Source organism: Balaenoptera acutorostrata, chromosome 5 (genome assembly GCF_949987535.1).
Source record: "Balaenoptera acutorostrata chromosome 5, mBalAcu1.1, whole genome shotgun sequence".
Lineage (NCBI taxonomy): Eukaryota > Metazoa > Chordata > Mammalia > Artiodactyla > Balaenopteridae > Balaenoptera > Balaenoptera acutorostrata.
In genome coordinates this window covers 111429974-111445893 of record NC_080068.1, presented here as the reverse complement: position 1 = coordinate 111445893, position 15920 = coordinate 111429974, and the positions used below count along the sequence as shown (strand labels likewise).

Sequence of the window (15920 nt, the reverse complement as noted above, 5' to 3'; positions counted from 1 at the left end):
GGCTTAAAACAGCAGAAATTTATTCTCTCACAGGTTTGGATGGGAGATGCCTGAAACTGAGGCGCTGGCAGAACCATTCCGCCTCTGAGGGCTCTATAGGGAAGGGTTCTCTCTCACCTCTTCTGATGGCTATTGGCAATCCTTGGCATTCCTTAGCTTTGTATGTTGCATAGATTTATAGTGCTGGAGAGTTGTAAAACCTGGTTGCACTGGGGCTTTATATTTCTGAACAGAGGGTAGGTTTTTTGTTTTGTTTTGTTTTGTTTTGTTTTTAGCAGAGAGAAGAGCCCTGTCCATATGATATGGGGAAAAATCAAAAGAGGTCAATCCTCAGACCAGTCATACCTGGGTTTTCTCTCCCAGGAAGCTTCACATCTACAATCTTAGAACCAGCTGCAGTTAGTACATGTCAGGTAGTTGTGAAACGGAGAATAACTACTTACCTCAACTCTCACAGATTTTGAAGGTAGTGAGATCTAAACTTCCTAGCTGTATGGTCATGGACAAGAGACTGAATTCAAATTTTAGTTTCCTCATCTGTAAAACTGAGATAATATTCAGTGCAAGAGGATTTTATGAGACAGTACATTTGAAGAGTCTGGCAGATAATGGACCATTCGTTCTCTTTGTCCTTTGACTTATGTGGGTGCGCTCTATCTCAAAGGGGTCACAATTTAGGAAATCTGGTACAAGGCCACCTCTGTTAGCATATGAAATAGGAAAAATAGTCAGATGAAAAAAGACTAGCATACAGAAAGACACTGAATAGTTACCAAATAACAAATTGAGGTATGCAGGTATAAACTGCTCTTTTTCTCCTTGAATAGAAGCCTCCATCCTGAGTCAAGTCTCAGGTGCTAAAAGCAGTTTAGTGTCCAGTGTTGCAAAATGGATGGTGCAGTTGAGGTCTATCCCGATGGGGCTTTTTCTGTAAACCTACATCGTTGGAAACGCCTCATAGATTAACTGTGTGGTTTCCTTTACTCATAGAACTACCTGTTAGATCTGTGGGAAAGAACTACAAGACAGAACTGCCAAGTAAACTATGAAAAACCTAACAAACTTTTTATCTTAGGTATTGGCATATCCCAATGATCTGTACTGTTCTAGGGTGTGATAGCTTAGGAGTGAATATGATTTGAACCTAATACATTTTTAGAGGGTGTCAAATTCAGAACCAGGCAGATCCATCGCCTGACCCTAAACATGGTCCTAAAGTAAATCGCTTGAGGAAATTGGATCCCAAAGATTACAGGTGGGGAATTTTGAAGTGTGTCCATATTTCATTGGAGATCAAAGAAGCCTAACTAAAAGAATTGTGGGCTGACTCACACGATAACTTCTTTTTGAAAGGGCTATTTTATCTTGAAGATTATGAGTTTGGAGGAACTAAGGTGATTGGCAGTGGAAAGAATCAGAACATGTGAAATTCCTTAAAAACTTTTTGACTTAAATAACTTTGTGTTACACATAATTTAAAAAAACCCTTTACACTTAAAAAAAAATGGATGGTGCAAGTTTTGCTTAGACTTAAAAATCCATAATCATTTTGTCTAAATCTTATAAACAGCATTCTTTATTCTCATTGAAATGAGTGCTATACTTTTGATGAATTAAACAGAAACACTGTAACTTAATCTCTAGCCGTTAACATCACTTCAAAACTGTTAAACTGTGGTTTTCCAGTCTGTTAATGCTAGCAAAGAAAACTCCATAGTAAAAGCAAATTTGCCATTAATCAAGGACCATTCTTCTTAAAAGTAAGAATTTATTAGATATATAGCAAATCTTAAGTCCAATAAGTAAGTTTTAGTGGGTTTTTATCTTTGATTATTTATAAAACTTATGCATTGTTTTAAAATATTTTGGCCTGTTGATGTTTATGTTTTCATTTTATCACCCTTTACACACTTTCCTTTTCTGCAAATATGTCTGCTCTTATCTCTTTATGTATTTCTTTTCATATTACATATTTCATTATCACATTTATCCATTTTCATAGTGATAAGGTTTCAAAACATTCCCCTTCCTTTCATAGGCACACTTCTTTCTACCAGAATTATTTGAAGAGCTGAACTCTTACCAATTGAAAATACCGCAGTTTATACTTAAAATTTACATTGTACATATGTCTATACACTATTAAAGTAAGAAGATGAAAAAATATGAAAATTTGACTTAGATTTTTTTAACAAGCTATTTGTTTTTTATGTAGCCATATACTTTCGAACTAAAGAAATAAAGATTGAATTAGAAAAAGAAGTCCTCTAAAAAAAAGATATAAACATATATATGTATGTATACACATACACATACACGCATATATATTTAAAGATTTTCTTTATAAAGTAGGGTCACATCTAATGCATTCTTAAAACCCTAAAACATGCAGTGGCTCAGGCCTTGTGCTAGGTTATTTACGTATTTCAGTTGTGATTCTCATAGCAACTCTGGAAGGTAGGCTTAGGATTATCATCAGGGAAGTAAAGTAACTTGCCTAAGGACACAAAAGCTAAACTCTGAGGTCAGGTTATTAATCCAGGTCTTTCTGATTCCAAAGTTGGTATGCTTTCCCTGAAGCCAACTCCTGCTTTTTTTACCCTAAAGAAACTTAAAGTGGATGACTCTAAAGAGTTACTTTATGCATCTTGGTTAATTCAGTGACCCTCATTTTTAATGCTTCAGTTGTTCCTCTGGAAGTTTCTCCCATAGTATTCAGGAAGCTATTTTTATCAGCTGCAAAATCACATACTTATAATCAATTTATGTGATTATACTTGGGATTTACTGCCTCAAATGTAAGCTTTCTAATATGGTCATCAATTTGAAGTACTATTTAATGCTTTCTGTAATTAGTACAAATAAACAGATTTCTCTCTCTGAGTAAGACATTAGGACAGTTTTTCTGATTAGCTATAGCTATTTGTATATATGGCTCATCTTAAGAAAATCTGACAACAAATTTATTGAACATACACTTGTGAAAAGTATTATTAATATTTTGTAGAACTGTTCCATTTACATGAGAATACATTGAAGAGTTTCTTTTAAAATTACATCACTATTCTCTTTTGACTAGAGCTACTGTGTTAAACGAGATTTACTGTAAACTTCTTGGTGGCATCCATCTCAGAGAGCTGCCCTTTACTGGAGTAAAGGAAGGGAGGTAAACATACCTTCATGCCCTTGCATAACCAAAGTGATTACAGTACTTTGTCAGGAAAATGTGGGTACACTTAATGTACTCTTCTTCCAGAAAAGATGCAAGCAAAATAACTTGTTCGTGGCCAGACGGAGGGCTACAACATTGTGACACTGAAACAGAATGGACCAGAAAAACTCAGTACATTCAAAATAGATCAGAAAATATGATTCATTTATTTCATGGAAAAACAGGATGTCTTGACAGCTGAGAAGGAAGAAAAGTCTTTTGCTTAAATATTTCAAGTTCTCTCTGCCAGTTGTTTAGCATTCTCCTCCCTCACCTGCTTAAATGTTCACAAAAAGGGTGTTTCATATGCTGAACAATCTCTGGACCATCCTTGTTCTTGAACAGTCCTGACATCTTTAAGACTGTAATTCTAGAAACAGGAGCCTGATATTAAGCATCTGGACATGCTCTCCATTATTTCCTCCCGAAGAAAACAATAGCTGGGTAACATTACACTCTAATGGAATCCATTTTCACTAAATATGTACATTTAGTCAGATGCAGTTTGGTAGACCATAAAAGAGAAAAAGAAGAAACTATTTAAAATGAGAAGGACAAGTATTGATATAATGCCCATTAAAAAGTGTCTGAGTAACTGATTACACATACATACATAATTGCAGACATGAATATTTATTTCAATACACCTGAGTCTTGGAAAGTTTTGAGAAGAAATATCAGTATTTAGCTACCAGGACCTTTATAATGGATGTTTTGGTTTGTGGACTTGCTGTGTTCCTGTCGTCCAATAATTTTTTTCTGTATGAAATTACAAGGAAGATTTTTCATTGGCATGGTAAAGGAAGAATTGAACGCTAAGGAAATTAAAAAATATATCTCTTGAGTGTCTGGATAGCTGATTGGCCCCAGATAAACTTGTTGATACTCTTGGTAATTTCCTATATTTCAGGAGGAATTGAATCTGTTTGCATATTGACATTATATGCATAAATATGATCTATATATTCCCACCAAAACATGTGGCATTTGGCTGATAAAAAATCTGAAAACCATTTCAGAGGATGAACAAATAAAATAATTGAAACTTTTAACCTGGGAAGAATGTCTAGCAATATTTTAAGTGCTGATGTGGAGGTGCTACATGTTAGGACCCTGTGCTAGATGGTGAGGATACAGAAAGAGTTCTTGTATTATATAGCTAGCACGATGGAAACAGTTATTCTTTGTAACGGAAAGAAAGAACTGGGACTAATGGTTAGGTAGGCATTACAGAGATTAAACTTGAATTTTGTTTAAGGTAAAATTTTCTAAAAGTCAGAGATTTTATGAAAGTAAATGGGCTGTTTTTTGTTATAGAACTCTAGGAATGTTCTAAAGGTAATTGTGTGCCAATTTGTAGGGAATATTTAATATATATTAGTATATAAATATAGCGAAACTTCCTACGTTTCCTCTCAACTCAGTGATTTCTTTTCAAAATCATATGTAATTTATTATTAGTCAAAGTTAACTCAGAGTTAACCTTGGCCTACGGAAAAAAGCTAAACTAGGTGTCAGACACTTTTCAGAGAAGCAGGGAAACCTACTAGTTGTATTCCTGTCACAACTGCCTTAGAAAGGAGAGGACCAATCTTGTGCAGCTGTTTTTCCTCATCGCACTGGTTTTTAGACTACAAAAAACAGGCCACCGAAGGACCTCTGAAAACCTGTCTGCATCCCATGGCCCAGTAATTTTGTGTGTGAGGTTAATCACTAGATCCTGCCCTTTCTTTGATGTCTTGGAGGGTGAGGGTAGTTGTGGCCTCCAAGATCTGTCAACTTCAACATCCACCTGATTTCATAGTTTACCATAGAATTCTGGGCTCGAAAGAACTTCATTCAAAAACTTTTCTTGATAGCATATTAAATTTACAATCTTACAAACTTAAAATGAGAGGTGCTCAGTTACCTTTCCTGGAAATAGAAGGGAATCCTGATCAGAGCACTGGAAACAAGAGATCTCTAAGTTTATACTTTTTTCCTTATAGTTGCATATTCTATGTCTTCCATAAATTGAATCATAGACTGTTTTTCAAATCTGATCTATAAATCGTTGCAGTTGGGGCCAGCTTTGTATCTGAACACTTATCATTTAAGAGAGTCTGTGATTCCGAAGATCTGGAATGACAAATAAACTTCGTCTCTATACATTCTATTTGATTTTCATTACAAATGAAAGCTTTCCAAAGTAGACTTTTTTGTTTTTTTTATTCTTCAGCACTTTCCCCCCACTTTAAGGAATATCACAGAATTAAGAGTTTGGGACAGATGGCTAATTAAGTAAAAATATGGAAGTAAAATTTCTTTTGCATTTCTCATGGCAAAGGGTACTTAAAGGTACATAGAATCCTGTTCCATAGTGACCTTATTCTGCACATGAGAATGATTTGTTTTCTCTCCTACATTATGTAGGATCATGAAAATTCGTATTGGTGAATTTGTTTTTTAAAAATTTCTTCAGCAAAACGTGAACAAGCAAGAGGAAAATGAATTCATTCATTCTTATTTCATGAAAAATAACAGAACATCCATTGAGGCTTTTATCTAATCTGAAAGTGAAAAAAAATGTCAATGAGTGGAACACTGGTGAAATTTCTGAGTAAAGTTTAATTTTAAATTATAAATTTTTATATAAAGTACTTGAAGTAGGAAAAAGAATTTCAGAACTCTGGTCAGTATATTTACAACAATGTCTATAGCTAAAGAAAAGTGAAATAAAAGGATTAACAAAAATACTATACATTTTAATTGCTGACTTGTTAATTCTCAAAAACGTTGTCTTAGAAAATGACATTAGGACTATAATGAATCTCAATATAATATTTAATATTATGAAATTCTGGAAACAAAAAAGGAAACAAATTGGATTATAGGAAATTAATATTTTAGGTAATAATTTTAGTTTACATATAATTAGTACTGTTAATGTACTAATTATAATAGTATTATAATATTATAGTATTAATAATATTATCTGTAACAAATGAAGCCAGATTTTTTGATAAAATAATATACCAATCCTGAGAAGTTTTCCATGGTAGAATAACAGCATATTTTTCTAAAAAAATAAATGAGGAAATAACTCCTACTGTCTTAAGCTGTTTGAGCAGTTAACTGCATGTGTCCATGTGTTGGTCAAACAAGAGCCCTTGTAGTACTTGCTGTTGTGTTCATCAGCAAGACGGTCCTCAGAGGAGCACTGGGACTTCAAAGGAGAGCAGCTGGGGGCCAGATGGGGCGAGTGGTAGCCACAAAAGGGTTAATTTGGTAATTTCGTTAGCAAAGTGTCTTCTTCCCTGGCAACTTTCCTATTATTTACACAAAAAAGTCATGGTGCTGAATTATAAGAGAAAAAGAATTGGTCTCTAACCCTCAAATTATTTTTCTTCTGCAGTATCTGGTTCACTCAGTATAACCCACTCTTATCTAATTCAGAATTATTATAAACTTTAATTGTGAACTTGTTATGAGGATCATCTGTGAGTGAGTGTGTGTGTGTGTGTGTGTGTGTGTGTGTGTGTGAGAGAGAGAGAGAGAGAGAGAGAGATTGTTTTGGAAGAGGGATGGATCTGTCTAAAACTTGGACTGAAATTGTGTAAATGAACTCAGAAAATTTATCTTAAGTGAATGTAAGCAAACTTTCAGATCTGTTGTGGCCACACTGGTCTTTGGAAATAGTCTGCAACGCAAGGGCATTGCATGGCAAACTCTCATAGCTTGGCTTTTATCCTCATGAGGTCTTAGGCTGGTAACAATCCAGGGATAAAGGAAGCTAAATGGCCCCACTTGGTGAGAGGAGAGGATGGTATGAGAACTTAATAGTGGAGAGGCTGCTAAATACAGTGTCTGCTGGCCGTTTCCATAAACCACAAAATGCTCTTTAAGTTCTTCAAACCAAATTACTTCAACCACTAGATAAGGTTTCAATGCATGATATTATTATGCTGCAGCCTTTTATCCCCCTTCCAGGTTAATATCTTTGTTTTGATTTTGGCTGGGGAAGTTCCTTTGTTGGTCAGCCGCAACATTTCCATTAATTCACATAAATTCCCCATCTCACAATGCTTGCCAGATTTCTCCTTGCCCAAACAGGAGAGAGAACATTCGCAGCGTTGCATGAAACATCTAAAATTAAAATTATTTTTCCCAGAGCTTCACTGGATTGTGAATAACTTTGATATTATTCACAACCTTCCTAATCAAAGCAGTGAACTTGGGAATACTTTTTATTTTACCTAGGAACTAAAACTCTTTATGATATTAGAAATTATTTATAGGTTTTAAAAAATAAAGGGGTACCAGAATTGCTTCAGAGATTTCAAAGAAATCTAGCTTGCCTGTTTTAGCTGCCCGGAGCAGCGATCCCTGAGAGCTTATATGGCGTCCCCCTTCAATTCCTAACGTCACGGAGCTACCTGATAGGCTTCATGGGTCTAATCCAGCAATCTAATCAGTCACCAATCCAAGTGGCCAATATACTTACTCAGTATCGATCAGGTGTGAAGCAAATTGGTCCTCATAGATACTGTGGCAATGATTACGTGGGCAAAGTTAACTAGAATTTCACAGTTTCAATAAACTAGAGAAATTAGTCTGTTAGTAGAATGATTAGGAACCTCCATTTATTGAGCATATTTTACCATGTATCAGGCATGGGCTAAGTACTTCATACACACAATCTCTTGAATTACTGACAACAACCAGAGAGATAAACATTATTTTTAAAATTTTACAGATTTTTGGGCATTGCTCCTTTAATCAATTTGCCCAAGGGTACATGGTCACCAATGGAAGAGTCAAGATTTAAGCAAGACTCTGAAGGCTATGCTCTGAACCCTTGCTACTCCATGCTATTTAATTGAACCCTGCTTAGCCAGGCTTTGGGAAGAATGGAAAAGAATAAACTTCTTTGCACTTGAACCGTTTTCTGATTGAAAGGAACCCAAAGAGAGATCCATACTGGTTCTGTGCAGTATCTATATGAGATATTCATAGTTCCTGAAAAGATCCCCATTCAATCCATATGCAACTCTTTCCTTCTCAGAGGGCACAGGAACACCTGGTGAGGTCTCATTGAAACGGCTATGTGATAACAATGACAGCAATAAGCCCAAAGAGCTTTCGTCTGTCAGGCATTGTTCTAAGTGCTTTCCATGCAGTATCTCAATTCCATCTTCACAGCAACCCTATGAGGTAAATTCTCATGTTCTGGGGCCAGAGTTAAGTGGGGGTCGGTAGATTTTTCTACTCAAATATATGTGTAAACGCTACCTACTGTATTCTCTTCTTAATGATTCATAGTTCACATTAGCCTAGTAAAGGCTCTGAGAATTTCTGCAGTAACGAAACTTATCTTTGTTCTAGCCAGAGTATTCAAAATTTATTTTAATATATACTCCTATCGCCACTAACACCTATTGACATGCCACAGAGTACAGATTGAGGATTGCTCTTCCAGATCTTCAGTAATAGCCTGAATTCAGAAACAAAGCCATGGGCAAATCTTTAACGGCTAGGAGGTGGGGAGGGGGGCAGCAGGTGGAGAGGGGTGTTACTCCAGTGATTCTATAGACCACACCAGGGACACTGGGCTCAGGTGAGCAAAGCTGCATTCCACGTGCCAATCAGAAAGTTGTTTGCCAATGCAGAAGTACATAGAGGGAAAGTCTGGCGCTTAACTACAGGTTGGCACTCGACCCAAACCTTTGAGCATTTCTGCTATTTCCTAATGCAAATCTTTCATCTAATGATCTGGTGATTCCATGGCTTAGGGCAGACTGGCACCATGAATGTAACTGATGATAATAGGATAAGTCTGTTCAAGCAGAGGTAATCTTGTTACATTTACTTGTGAAAATTGTTGGTATTTCACAGCCTGCTCTTTAACTCAGGACTCTGGGGAAAGGTTTAGCAAGTGATTTAGATTCAAAATCCCATCACCTTTCTGGCTCCATGGGATCACTTTAGAGTTTAGCATCAGGACGGAGACCAAAAGGAGCCATGCAAGGTTGGCCATGCAAACAACTAGAGTTAGAGGATCCAAGTGGCAAAATGAGTAAGGGAATGAACTATCACTGGAGTTCAGGGTTTGAAGCTGAGGATGTAGAATGAATGATCATGAAGCCTTCAAAAGTTTGAGCCCCGATGAGGAACCTCATTGATGGGTTGGATTTGGAAAGATACAGATGAAGAAGAGTCGTATTCTGACATACACATGTGTGTACGTGCATCTGTACATGTGTGTATTGGAGGCCAGAAGAAAATAAGGAGTCAGTATGGAAAAAAGGACTGTGGCAAATTGGGCCCGTGTTCTGAAGGTCACAAGAACTTGATCTGGCTGCATGACAGTGCTCATAGGAAACTTTAGAAATGTAGGTTAAATTCAAGTTATGGGGTTCTCTGAAGGTCAGGCCAAGAATTTGGACTTGTCTTGGTAGTCAAAAGACAGCCTTGAAGGTTCTTGAGCAGTGGGATGACATCAGAAGTGGTGTCTTAGCAAGAATCATCCAGTGGTGCTAGGCGGGGTAATCTGGAAAGAAAGGGAGGAGACAGAGGGCCATACAGAGGCATGGGGTGCAGCAGGATGAAGACCTGGATTCGTACTGCAGTGGAATGGAGCCAGAAGGAGGGATTGGAAGGATTATGAAGTATAAGGGTGAAGACAGCTGTAGAAGAATATGGGCGTACAAACCTGGGTGATCCCTGAAACGGAGGTTGAAATAACTAACTCTGAACCACATTTTATCTATGCAGCACATCAATTTGGTCAATACACTGAATAATTATTAGTATAAACACATTGTCTCATACCAAAAAAGTGCCATTTCAATAACTGTAAAAATTTTCACAAAATTTTTTCCTAATCCATGGCAAAAAACTGAAATGTGCTCTCTCATAATTTGTGAGACTATATTAATTATTTTTCCCAAGTGGTATCCACCATGGATTGATATTGGAAGGGCATTCTTCCTTTGCATAAATTCTATACTCACAGAGAACAAAACTTTTTAATCTAAAAAGAAGATAATCTGATGCCTATTCTATTTAACATCCTGCCTTCAAAGTCTATGCCATAGATTTCAGCTTCCTCGTGGTCATTTTCTTCTATATGTGCAGAAGGAAAAGAGAAAAAGACAGATCTTTATTTTGAACATTGAGTATATTTTCCACGTGCGCTTCCTGATCCTTCTCCAACGTGTTTACTGCACCAGGAGGCTGACCTACAAGAAATATGTCAGGGGTACCCTCGTTTCTGGTTCCCAGTTTAGTCTGGCCATCAGAAGAGACCAGTCAGGAGACTGTGTGGTAGGAGGAGATGCTGTGGTTTGTTGGAGACATTCCCCTGGCCCCACTCTGCCTTCAGTGACATCATGTTGTTAGCTTTCATTCAGCTGTGATTGGAGAATTTATACCATGGCCATGAGCACATGTTACAAATCAGGGCTTTCATTTTTGGAAAGCCGGGTTACCTGCATGCTCCTAGAGGCGTGTGGTTCCAGGCACTTACGCCTTTTGTCCCCTCTGTACTTGGCCATCTAGGCCGGCTGTGTACCTTAACCAAAGGTGTATGGAGGGGACTCTTCACATAGCATCACTGTTCAGGTTCCTGCGACCACCACTTCGTCTTCAGGCTTAAGAGACATAATGGTTTCCTGCCTTGCTCACCTCAGATTACTGCACTTCCTCTTTCGTTTCTCTAAACCTGTACCATCTAACATGGTAGCCACCAGCTACATGTGGCTGTTGATCACTTGATGATGTGATTAACATAACAGTGTAACTGATGAGTTGAATTTTTTATTTTATTTAGTTAAAATTAATTAAATTTAAATTAAAAAGCCAGAGACAGTATAAAACATTTTCCCATTAAACACAGCTTTATTATTTTGGTAGGACTATATTTTACTTGAGAATTTATTATTTAAACTGAGATGGACTGTAAATGTAAAATACATACCAGATTTCAGTGACTTTATTTATTTTATTTTTGGCTGTGTTGGATCTTCGCTGCTGCGTGCAAGCTTTCTCTAGTTGCGGTGAGCGGGGGCTACTCTTCGTTTGAGTGCACGGGCTTCTCATTGCGGTGGCTTCTCTTTGTTGCAGAGCACCGGCTCTAGGCGCGCAGGCTTCAGTAGTTGTGGCACACGGGCTCAGTAGTTGTGGCATATGGGCTCCGTAGTTGTGGCTCACGGGCTCTAGAGCACAGGCTCAGTAGTTGTGGAGCACAGGCTTAGTTGCTCCGCGGCATGTGGGATCTTCCCGGACCAGGGCTCGAACCTGTGTCCCTTGCATTTGCAGATGGATTCTTAACCACTGCACCACCAGGGAAGCCCTTCAGTGACTTACTATGAAAAAAAAACTTCCTACCCTTTTTTTATATTTATTACATATTAAAATAATGTTTTGAATAGGTTGGGTTAAACTAAGTATATCATTAAGATTAATTTTGCCTGTTTCTTTTCACTTTTTTAATGCAGTTAAGAGAAAATTCTAAATTAGTATGTGGCTCCCACTAATGGACATTCCTGCTGTAAATCTTGCCCACACTACTGTAAATAGCCCCTTTATACTCTTCAAATACACAGCTTAAATATGCCGTCAGTTTTGACTGGTGGAACCCTGATTCCACTAAAACCAAAAAAAAAACAAAACCAGAAAACTGTGACTAATTTTATTTCTTGTGAGTTAAATCACCACTCTGTTTTTAAAGAGAAAAAAAATAGGCTTCTTTGAGGGGGATACATATATTCAGTAGGCACTATTAGCTTGGCGACGCTTGGCTTTTAAAGATGTTTCCTAAACAATTTTTACAGTGTGCTCTAGTAGAGTAATCCTCAAAAATGTTTCCCGAATGGAAGTAAGTATTAATATTGTTAAGCAGCTATCAGATGCCAGAAAGTTTTTTGATAGATTATCCAATCTATCCAATCTCCCAGACCACATTCCATTTCTTCCGCAGCCCCACGGGTAACACTTTCAAACAGACCTAGAAAAGACTATAGCTCACAAATTCCATGAAAAGGAGCTTCTAGCGGAGGCTTGTCAGGTCACTTGCAGGAAGGCAGAGACAGAGGTTTGGTGGAATAAATCAAGCTGATCTGGACAGGCTGCGTTCTGCTGAGCCTACCGCCAACCCCAGCGCAGTCTCACCCCATCCTTAATCAGAGTGCTACGTGGACCATTAGGCAGTCTTGCTTCCCTTTAATGACACTGCGAAAGGATGTAAAGAGAGGCTCAGAGATGTAAACTGTACCCAAATCACACAAGGGACGAAGGTCCTTGAGCTTGGGGTTGAAAACATCATAGTGCTGCCTCCCATTCTTATTTTCAATCTATGCATAATTTGATCCTCCTGCATTTGACTCTGACCTACACTGTAATTCTTCATGGGAGTTTTAAAGTGATGTTTACACACATGTTAGCACTTGTTGCTTTGGACTTCACTGTATCCTCCCTAGCTAAATGGGTGTGAAATAAAAATGTGTTTTTAAATGCAGGTAGGGACTGTACTTGAACCCATGTTAATTCTGGAATTGTGCACAGCTGTGTGACATTAAACACTAAAAAGGGAATTACAGGAACCACCAGAATCACTGCAAAATTGGTCATGGTTTTGTACTCCTTATTTAGTGCAAGGAATTCTTTGGGTGCATAATAAATAGTGACTATCTGATTAAATGTAACAAAGAAAGGGATGCTCCTTCCTTTATCCATTTTATATTTTTGGTCTGATCTAATATGACTGTGTGACCATCTAGACACGCTCTCATCTAAACTCTTCCAAAACTGAAAACAGAGGCAGTGTTACTTGGGGATTAAAAGAGAGCTTGGAAGCAGGCAGACCTGAGTTCAGCTTTGTTACCTAGATGCTGTGTGACTGTGGCCTAGTTCCTATACCTCTCTGCACCTCCATTTCCTTGTCTGCAAGAAGAGGGTAACAGCATAGCAGTTAGAGTTCTTCAGGTATAAGCAACAGAAACCAACTCTTAAGCAACCTATACAAAATATTTTTTAAAAAGGAATTTATTGCAAGGATATGAGAAATAATCAAATGAAGGAATGAACTGAGCCTCAGAAGAGCATGAACCCATGGCACTCCAGGGTTCTAGAAAACAAGACCTTTGGGGCCTTATTAGGGCACCTCAGCCAAAATAAAAGACCTCTTATAAGATTTCATCCTTTGGATTTTTTACTCAAGATGCAAATTCCCAGAAAGAGTCTGAGTGGCCTAGTTGAGGTCCTGCCTTCCTTTCCTTGATGAAGGGAGGGCAGGAGAAGGAAGGGTGCCCCCACTGACAAACTAGTAAATGAGGGAGGCTGATTTTTTAAATAAAACATCAGGGTGGTGTTACCAAGGAAAGGGATATGGGTGCTGGACAAGCAAAAGAAATGAAGTATTTTATATTCTCTTGACTTATATAGAGTCATTATACTGTTCAAATGAGATCACTGACATAGGTACACACAGTAACAGTACATATAAATTGTCAATAAAGATAATTTTTAAAAATTATCAATAAGAAAAAATTCATAGTTTAGTTTATTCTTCTCATTATGCTCTCAGAGCATATTTTAAACACACACGCACACAAACAGAGCAGTCCCTTAGATCTTACGAACGGGGGCATTTTAACAATTTGCTAACTAGATAGATATATATGGAAAACAAAATAAGTAGTAATTATGTCCCAAATAGTTAGCATGCAATTATTTAATTAAAAAATCTGCCTTCACTTTTTCAAACATAAGCCAACAATAAATCCCATGCCATCTATTTTAGTTATGGTAAATCATAGTCATATGTGGTCGTGATTATGGCTAATCGTGGGATAAAGGATTTAATTTTAGAGTATGAATGAAATACATTCTTGTTGACATTTATGCATGACAGTCTCGGAACAATAGGGGAAGAGCTAACAGCCATGTGATGTAAAACCCCCTTATAAAGAGAATAATAACATTTAAATCAAGGATTCTGATTCTTAATGATGGTACTGATGATTCTAGAAGCTTGGGCTCTCCATATTTAGAATGCACCAGCTGCTTCAAATTAGAGAGACTGTAGACTCTTCTGACGTGGGTTCATTGATGGGTGTGTGTGTGTGTGTGAGAGAGAGAGAATAAGTCTTTCCAGCTATATGCAAACAGAACGTCTAGAACACTTCCCTGAACTATCAGTCTACAGAGGAAAATATTCTGTGGTAAACTGCTATCCCACACTAAGATTGCGAATCTACATTGAAATTTGTAACTTTTTAAAGAACATTAAGAGAGATTCTATTTACACTTGGCCTGAAATTGCTTACGAACTGAACGAAAGTGCCAGGAACTTAAAAGGAACCAACTGTATTTATTATTTTTTTTTCAAACTTCTGCTTTCACTTCACAATAATGTCTTCCATTAAAACTAAATGATTAGCATCCTTAAAGCAAGGCCTCAAACAATTAACATAAGACTTGAAGTTACTTCCCTCATTGGAAATTTTTAGTAAAAATCAAAATATTCATTCAATATCAAGAGGAACCAGAGAATGCCCTCTGCTTCTATAACACACCTCTAGTAAGAGAAACTCCTGCTGCACTACTACATAGTGTCAAGATATAATGCCTGTCAAAACTTTTCAGGGACTTCTGCAAATAAATATGGGTTGAAGGAAATTTTAAATTGTGCCATTTTATAATTGTACTGTGTGCAGTACACTCTTGATATTGAAATCACCCTTTCTATTCTGGAAATATCTTAACATTCACACAGTGACTCTGAGCTACCATTAGGGGGCAATGTGGAGGAAGCTTGGCTAACTGGGACCTATTGATTCCTTTCAGTGTATTTTTCATTTCAATTATTGTATTTGTCCTCTCTGATTGTTCTTTATATTTTCTTTGTTAAAAAATTCTAATTTCTGGCTCTATACATTCGTTCTCTTCCCAAGTTCTTTGATCATCTTTACGATCCTTATTCTGAACTCTTTCTTGGGTAGACTGCCTACCTCCACTTCTCTTAGTTCTTCTTCTGGGGTTTTATTTTGTTCCTTCATCTGGAACATATTCCTCTGCCACCTCATTTCGTCTAAGTTGCTATTGGTATTTTTATGTATGTGGTAGGTTGGCTACATTTCTCAACCTTGGTGAAGTGGCCCTCTGTAGGAGGTGCCCTATGGGTCCCAGCTGTGCACTCCCCTCTGGTCACCCAAGTTCTAGGGGTTTCCCCTAAGATGTGTGGGTCCTTCTGTGGTGGCAGGCTGACTTTGTGGGCAGTCTGATAGGCTTGGTTGGCTCCTAGTCTGGTTGGTTGCCAGGCCCTGTCTTGTATGGATGCTGCTGGCTGCTGTTTAGCAGAGTCTGGTTACAAGGTGGCTGATTGCAGAACCCTAGGGGGCCCTAGGGCTAGTGCTCGCTCACCAGTGGGCAGAGTCTGGGTGCCCGAAGACCCACTGCAGGGGTATTGCCCACCCACTGGCAGGTGAAGCCAGAACGTGGGATTAGTGCCAGTCTGCTGGCAGGCAGAGCTGGTTCCTGGAGTCTGGCTACAGGACCCAGAGATCCCAGAGCTTGTTTCAGCTCGTTGGGGTGGGGGGTTCCTGACACAGTTGGGTATGAGGTCTGGGGTGTCCCGAAGGTTGTGAGGTGGGCCAGGGCCCAGCTAGTCCCAGGGTATGGTCTGGCCTGCGTTGCAGGATCATAGTTTTCTTGCTTCTGGTGTCTGCCC

General features: G+C 38.1%; 1 protein-coding gene and 2 non-coding genes across 4 annotated transcripts in view; 2 read left to right on the top strand and 1 right to left on the bottom strand.

Annotated features, from left to right (window-relative positions):
• Positions 1–15920, top strand: part of DKK2 (dickkopf WNT signaling pathway inhibitor 2) — a 107472-nt gene that overhangs the window by 33050 nt on the left and 58502 nt on the right. The gene's annotated exons all lie outside the window — the stretch shown is intronic.
• LOC114238998 (small nucleolar RNA SNORA18) lies at positions 901–1031 on the top strand. The gene has a single exon (XR_003624212.1). It is a non-coding gene; the product is annotated as a small nucleolar RNA SNORA18 (small nucleolar RNA).
• Positions 14629–14744, bottom strand: LOC114238975 (U5 spliceosomal RNA). Its single transcript, XR_003624191.1, has one exon. It is a non-coding gene; the product is annotated as a U5 spliceosomal RNA (small nuclear RNA).